Genomic DNA, 8,108 nt, shown 5'->3' on the forward strand with positions numbered 1-8,108 from the left:
CTGGCCGTGTTGGCCTTCGGCCTGGCCGTGCTCTTCATCGAGAACCAGATCCAGAAGCTGGATGAGTCCCGCGGCAAGCTCGGTGAGCCGCGCCGGGCCGGGCCGGGCCGGACCAGCGTGTGGGGGCTGTGGGAATGGCGGGGGGAGCAGAGGTGGAGATGGCAGGGGAGGGAGGCGATGACAGTGCCAGGAGCTGGGAAGGGAAAGCCGCTCCCCACCCGCTTCCCAGTGCGGAGCTCGCTGGGACCGGCAGGGCGGCGGGGGGGGTTCTCCTACATGGCCCTTGTGTTTACGTGTCTGCAAATCCTGTCTGACGAGCTCACTACGACTCCGGGGGGACTGTGCGGAAGAGGCTGTAAGCAGGGGAGACGACGGCCAGGGCCTCACGCTTCACTCCGATGGAAATTCTGCGTAGGGAGAGTGAGCGCCGGGGGTTGGGGCTGGGAGGAGACGTGTATTTCTAGGGAGTCTCAATGCACTTTTCCCAAAAGAGCAAAAAGGGAAGGGAAAAGAAAGCCAGAGACGGTTGTTGTTGGTGATTTGTCGGAGCCGCCGGCCTATGTGTGTGTTGTGCAGCCCAGCTGGAGGTTGAGGCACAGCTGTGGTGCCCGAAGCAAGTCCAGCTCTGCTTTTCCCTGCTTCTGGACATATTTATCTGAAACGCCCTTATTTCCAGTTCAAACTTTTTAATAAGGCTTGGACCTAATCCAGACACGTAGAGGTGGAAGAGGAGTACTCAAAAATGTGCGGGTTAAACCAAATCAAGTGAAATCAGTGGGTTGCATGTAACAGGCAAGAAGCATGATTTGTTTCACCCTCATTGAATGCAGGATTTATTTACCTCTGCTCAGTAAATGGAATTACTGCAGGACTCGTGTTCAGAGCTAAAGTTGTTAAACTGTGTAAATTTAACCCTTTCCCCTTATGTTTGTAATTTTTACTTTTAATTTCTAACCGTACTTTTCCAGGGGTATAGTAAACGTCAGACTTCAGAAGCACTAAAGGGCTGCATAATTTCAGCAGAATGAGGAGATGCTGTTTTTAACTCAGATCATTTTATTGTAACCATGAATTGGGGTGCAGTAGGACTTCTAATATACCAAAGAACAGAGGGTTAGGCTATACATGATTTTGTTACCTAGCGCTTTAGGTAGGTAACCTTATCCATATTAGTTCATTATAGTATATTTCTTAACAGATGAATATTTGTGGCTTGCACATATACAGAGGAAAGAAGGGACAGTTTCTAGGTTTTTTTGGTTAGAATTGGAGGTGGACTTTTAGTGAAATGACAAGTTTTACTGTAATGGTGTTAGAGTGGTGTTGTAGCCTGTCTAGGAAATATATAAGAAGCAAGGAGTTATTTTGACATCTCAAAAAACCCCTTGCTGCTTATATATTTTATTGAACCCAACTATTGTTGGGAGATGTTAGGTAAGCTTCAGGTATAAAGTGAAGAAGGGCACTTTATGGCTGAAAATTTGTTTTAGGTAGTTTCCAACTAAACAGTTGCTTCAGTAAGAAATCTCATTCATACATATACACTCTGTTGCTTTTTGAAAGTTTAACTGTAGCCAACTTCTGGAAGAGATGAACTCAAAATAAAGGTTAGTGGCATTCATAGACTAGGTCAGTGATTCTCAACCTTTGTAAACTCATGGTGCTTCTCTGTAGACTCAGCACCCATAAGAAAATGCTAGCTCTTGGTTTTCACCCTTTCTTTGACTACAGAAAAATAATGCAGCAGTTCTGTTGCAAAACCTCAGAAAGACCACAGCAGGTCAGAATATTTTTAACACTATAGATTCCTGTATGAAAACTCTGAGTTTATCTTGTGAATCATGTTTGCATACCTCATAGTACAAACATTTTGTGGCATCCACAGCTCCACAGTTTGAAAAGGATGTCAAAGTACCCCACGGTTCCAGAGCACCTTGGTTAAGACCCACTGACCTAGCTATTGGAAATCAGAAGCCTTTAAAAAGTGTTTGACTGCATGAGTTATCTATGAGTTTTTTACTTCTCAGTTTAACAATATGTTACTAATATGTGAAAGTTAGAATCATTTGCTTTTGCTTGGTTGGTTTGTCTTTTTGCTGGATTATTTAAACAAGTGTTAAGAAAGAAAGAAGAACATACTGGGATAGTTTAAATAGATATTGTTGATAAAGCAGTCAAGGATTAATGAAATTCCATAGAAGTGTATTTTTAACTGCTTGGCACCACTAGCTGCCCTACATCCATTGCTGGCAATGGGTGTCACGCCAAGAAAATCCAACTCCCAGCAGAAAAGGATCAACATAATGCAATGTGGGAATAAAGGGTTTTGTTGGTAAGACTTCCTTTTACTTCACCTTAATAGATATAGATTGGACACGATTAGGTTACATATTTAGAGGATTAAAATACGCACAACTCAGTCTGCTTCAGGACAAGAATCCAATCACTTTGTTCTACTGATGGAGTTTTTATCTCTTGGAAAAGGGGGTAATCTCTATTTTGAATCTGATATTAAAATATAACGGAAAATGGTGCCTAGTAAGGGACATGTCAATGGTTCTTGAGCTGCATGGGAGGAGAAACTAGAGCTGTTTAACAATTTATTAGACTGTTTATACTCTGGATTAGGAAGTACTTTTATATAAGAGGCCTGTTACTACAATGATGCATGCAGAAATATGCCACCCCATGTGCATGTATGTAATCTAAATATTATAATAATAATAAAACCTGAGGGAACTCGTAAGTTTTTTACTGTGAAAATAGTCTGGATGTTTTAGTGCCATTTTCACCTCACTGCAGTACAGAGTTCAGTTGCCCTATATTGAAATAATCAGTTTTGATCCAACACAATGGACCTTGAAGGGTAAAATAAACAAACAAACAAAACAAAAAACCTAAGAAAAAAATAATGAAGATTAGTGAGCCCATGAACTGATGAGAATAATGACTGCATTGTGACTGAAAGGCCTATGAAAATATCATGTTGGGTCTGGAGCTGGTAAATTAAATTGGGTGTTGTCTCTTTTGTTTTGTTTTTTTCAATTGATTTATCACATGAGAGAACATGCCATGATAAGCTGTAAGTTTTTAATAATTCTGTGATTTGGACAGTGACTCAGAAAACTCTGTAATGTGACCTCTAGCAGAAAATCATTCTTGAAGGCTTTTGAGTAAAACTCTTGGTGGAATGGTATTTCCTCATAGTTCGGATGGAACATGATGCTGATTCTCCAACACACAACATACATACTTGATTTTAGATTAGTGTAAAATAACTTTCAGTGAAAAATAAGTACCTCTTTCTGATTTTTTTTTTTCAAACATTCACTCACGCAGCTAAGATTCAAAATCACTGTCACTTGTCATTTTTGCCTTTTACATTATGATCTGCAGAAGCTAATTTGCAGTGATCTCCTTGCTTTTCTCACATTGTGTCTTTTCCCCTCCAGTAAGATTGCTGTGCTCCTAATTGCTTTTTGAAAATATTTAAATAGCGATAGAATGAACCTAGTTTTACTACTAATGAGTGAGTTTTGACATCACTTGAGGGCAATTTTCCCCTCCTTAAATAAGATGTTTCCCCTTCAGTTATAACTGAAATTAACTTTTCTGCTATCAGAGTTTATTTTCTTAATCTTAGGATTCGTTTTTATTTCAAGTGCTGCTTCATTTTCATAGGGATATATTGACAAAATCTGTCTAGAACGCGGTATTTATGAAGAAAATATTTTAAATGTTTAAAATTTTGCTCTGTGGTAAATATAAAAGGATGTATTGTTAGTCTATTTCCCCAGGATACCCTGGTTAATCATTACTGAGAAAACAGTGTTTGTTTTTACTAATTGTTTATGTAAATGCAGGAAATGAACAAAAAAGTTTTAATTAAAAGGTAGATTTTTGGTGTGTGTTTTTTCTAACTTTGCTGTTTAATGGCTCTCTTCTTTTCTTTACATTCATTCATGTTAATTATTTTATTTTAAGATACTACACATTGGCTACTTCTAAAAATCCATGGTCCTAGCAAGGGCTGGGTCTTTTATACAAAGGTTGAAACCCAGGTTTTTTAATCTAGTTTTTGGTTGGGCTTTAGCATATGACTAAAAATCCTGCTTTTATAACCTGTGAATTTTTAGTAAACACTTTAAATTACAGAGTTGTCTAAAATAAGAGAGAGATTTTTCAGTTTCATTCTTGTAACCAAATGTTTTGAAATCTTGTTTATTTGGTATATAGATAGAATATTTGTTCTGTTCTTCACTCCCAAAAGGGTAAATGTGCCTTTGAAATTAAACCTTGCTTTGTAGGGTTGTGTGAAGTTCAGTCCCTGATTTGATTCAGCCCAGTTCGGCGCTGAATCTCTGAATCTGAATCGAATCAGGAGACCCTTTAAGCTCTCTGAATCGATTCGGTGATTTGGACATAGGCACAGCTTTAAATGCTTTTTCTACATACTTCTAGGTACCAGGTGGCTCATGAATACTGAGATGCTAGGGTGGATGGAGCGTCCCACAGCAGCACGGGGGGCGCGCTTGGCAATGGACCCGGAAGTGGACCAGAAGCACTTCCAGTCCACTTCTGGGTCCACCGGGGAGTGTGCTGGGTGGCTTCCCTGCACTCCCCTGGTGCGGCGACTCGTGCCTCCTGGGTCTGGGGGGGCACCTGGGGTCCCCCCACAGCCAATCGGTGAGCTGGGGGAACACAGGGGGCCCCCCTGTGTGTTCCCTTGTGGACCCAGAAGTGGACCGGAAGTACTTCTGGTCCACTTCCAGGTTTGCTGGCGAGCATATGGGGGGGGGCACATTCCTGTGGGATGCTCCATCTGCCCCAGCATCACAGCATTCATACCTGGTACCTCAAGGTATGTAGAAAAAACATTTAAAGCCATGTCTGTGGCCAAATCGCTGATTCTCCGAATCAGCATCAAATCTTCAGATTTGGATTCGGCTGAATTGAATCGGGGACAGTGATCCGAATCAATGAATTGAATCACTGTCCCCATTCAGGCTGAATCTGAATTGAATATGGCCTGCTTCGTATTTTCTCAGCTTTGAGAATTTTAAATGGATTTGTTCCCTAGGCCTGTCTGTAGGATAGAAACAGGTTTCCCACTCCATCCTTACATATGACAGCTATTGTATCCTAATGACGTTAATACCCAGTGAATTCAACATATTCACAAAACCATTCAGATTAGCTATAGTTGATTTCTCTTTTAAGTGGACTGATTGATAGCATCTCTTTGACTTGCTTACTCCTAGGTGTCACCTTCAGAGACTAAGTGGTTCAGATATGACATATCATCTAACAAAGTGGTCGGTAGCCTATGAAAGCTCATGCCTCTCTGAACCAGTTAGTCTCTAAGGTGCCACTTTGCCATGCCTTCTTCCTGACTTCTAACATGGCTAATTATCTCTGCTTACTCCTAAAAAGAACAATTTCTAGTGCTTCTTGCATCCCTACAGGAATTGGGTCATGAAGCCCATCTGCATAATTCTGCTATGATACAGTGATCGACCTGGCAACAGGTTGACTATTTGCATATCAAGCCATACACTTGTGAGATCATATAGATTGTGGGTACTTGGTCCACTGATGAGCATCTTCTTTGAGATGATGAATGTCTCTTAGGAGTTTACAAATAAGTGGCTCTTGTATTTCTAAATGGAAATTTATTTTGTGGTGGTTGCTGCTGCTTCTGGTATTAGTGGATATCCTCAGAGCATTTCCAAACATAGATCCTGGGCAAAATGCTTATGGCACAAGTTGAAAAACATTTTCTTATTGTGTAGGGCAGTAGGTATAGCACAGTGTTCCATGTCCTTCCTTTGTGAAAAAGTTAATGAAATGTACCATTCTCATTGCTTAGGCTGAAAAAAGAGAATTGCTTCCAGAGCAGTCATTTTAAGTTTCAGTCAGTTAAGAGACTGAGCCAGGAGAGCCTACAGCCAATTTAGAGTTCAAGATAGAAGCCTCTTGTACCTTGCGGTACTCTAGGCATAAATTCTGTGGCACCGTGGTGCATCATACTGGAAGTCTGATGACCAGCCTAGCAGGAATAAGAAATGAAGGCTTCTGGATATTAAATATGAAATAGTAGACCAGCTGTGGCTCTGTCCTGTGCCCTGCCTTGCCTTGGCTGTGCAGCTCCTGTCCCTGCCGCAGCCCCACTCCCTCCCTCACTGCAGCTGCCTCATTCTGCCCGCCCCATGCCGTTCCCTCCCCCCTCTCCCTTTCCCACACAACAGACTTACTGGTTGGATGCTGCTCTCCATGGTGCCAGGCCGCATATCTGCAATTGGATCTGTATTGGCCGATATGACTCGTTAAAAATCAGCCATCGGTATTAGCCCAAAAAATTTCTATTGGTGCACCCCTAGAGACTACATGTTTGTACACTATCCTTTGTATAAGATGGTCAGCCTTGACATTACATAATGAATATGAAAAGCAAGCACCAAAAGTTACATTACTGTGCTGTGTCTCTTAGTTAAGAAACTTTGATTCTACTTGTCCATTTAAAAGCACGCTGGATAAAAGTATAATTCATTGATCAGTATTAACATAATGTTAGCCCCAATTTCTTGCCTATTGCTTACATTGAAAAAATGTTTATATACATATTGGTTCATTACATAAATAGCTGAACTGCATAACATCTCCTAGTTCCTCTGTTTACTTTATACATTAATTGTCTTTTGGTTAAGTGCATGTGAACTGTAACTATCTACTTTATAACGAATTGTCCTGGGTTAAACTGAACAAGAAGTGAGACAGCTCTGAAAGGGCTGCTATTACAAGCCATGAAAATAAGGGAATGTAATTAATGTCCTCTGTAATAAACAACCCTTTGATAGCTGTCTCTCTTTCACTGTTTTTTGTACCGTTAAATTTAGACCAATTAGTTACAAAATAGATAGATACAATTAGCATGCACTTAACTAGAATAGCAAGCCACCAGCACTGACACAGTCCACCTGCCATAACAAGGATAGGGCCCCTCACAGCTCCATTGCTGTCTGCCTCAGGCATGCCAACAGCTTACAAGTTGAGGTTGCAGGTGTTTTTGCCAACCTTTGATCTAGAGCAGGGGCAGGCAATTTTTTTGGGTGGAGGGCCGCTTACCCAGTTTTGGCAAGCTGTTGAGGGCGGCATGGGTAGCCCCGCCCCTTGATAGGCACCCCACCCCCTGGTCACCATCTTGGGACTAATGTCCCAATGTTTTGGGACAAATGTCCCAGGGCCAGCACTGGCGGGGCCCAGAGCAGGGTGCAGGCTGGCAGGGGTCTGTGGAGCCAGGCTGGGATGCACCAGCAGGGAGACGGGGAAGCTGGCCCGGTTCCATAGAGCCCCTGCTGGCCCGGGACCCTGTACTCCTGCTGCCCTGCTCTGGGTCCCGCCAGCGCTGGCTCCGGAACACTGGTGTGGGCCTCGTGTACCCGCTCACTCTGTGTCCCCCCAGCCCTACGGTACAGGCAGGGCGCAGTATGCAGCCTTGACACCCCCCCCCCCCCGCTTGCAGCCCCAGGAGGGCTGTGAGCAGCTGCAGCGCAATGTGCCAGGCATAGGGCAGGGGAAGAGCCGCTTTTCCCCGTGCTCAGCATCAGCTTGTAACCGCCCCCACTGCCAGTCTGGGCTTCGCACTGGCTCTGGGCTTTTTTACAAAATGTGTTAGGTAAGCCAGGAGTGTCAAAGATGTAGCCTGCTGGCTGGATCCAGCCCACAGAGGCCTATCATTTGGCCTATGGTGCTGCCTGTGCATCTCATACCAGCTTTGCATGTGCCAGCCTCAGCCCCATTGCATGTGGTGTGTTTGGCCAGACTGGTATGTGCTGCATGTGGTGCATAGGGCTGATCCAGGGTGTGTGCTGCATGTGGTGCCCACACTGGACCAGCCCTGTGTGCTGGATCCAGGGCCTGCCTGGATGGGACTAACAGTGGTTTTGAGCCCTGATCCAGTGCACAAGGCTGGGATGGTGCAGGCACTGCATTCAGCACGCACCCCGGACTGTCCCCATATAGATTCATCGATGCTAGGGTTGGAAGGGACCTCAATAGATCATCAAATCCGACCCCCTGCATAGGCAGGAAAGAGTCCTGGGTTTATG

The sequence above is a fragment of the Alligator sinensis genome, unplaced genomic scaffold (genome assembly GCF_000455745.1).
Source record: "Alligator sinensis unplaced genomic scaffold, ASM45574v1 scaffold925_1, whole genome shotgun sequence".
NCBI lineage: Eukaryota > Metazoa > Chordata > Crocodylia > Alligatoridae > Alligator > Alligator sinensis.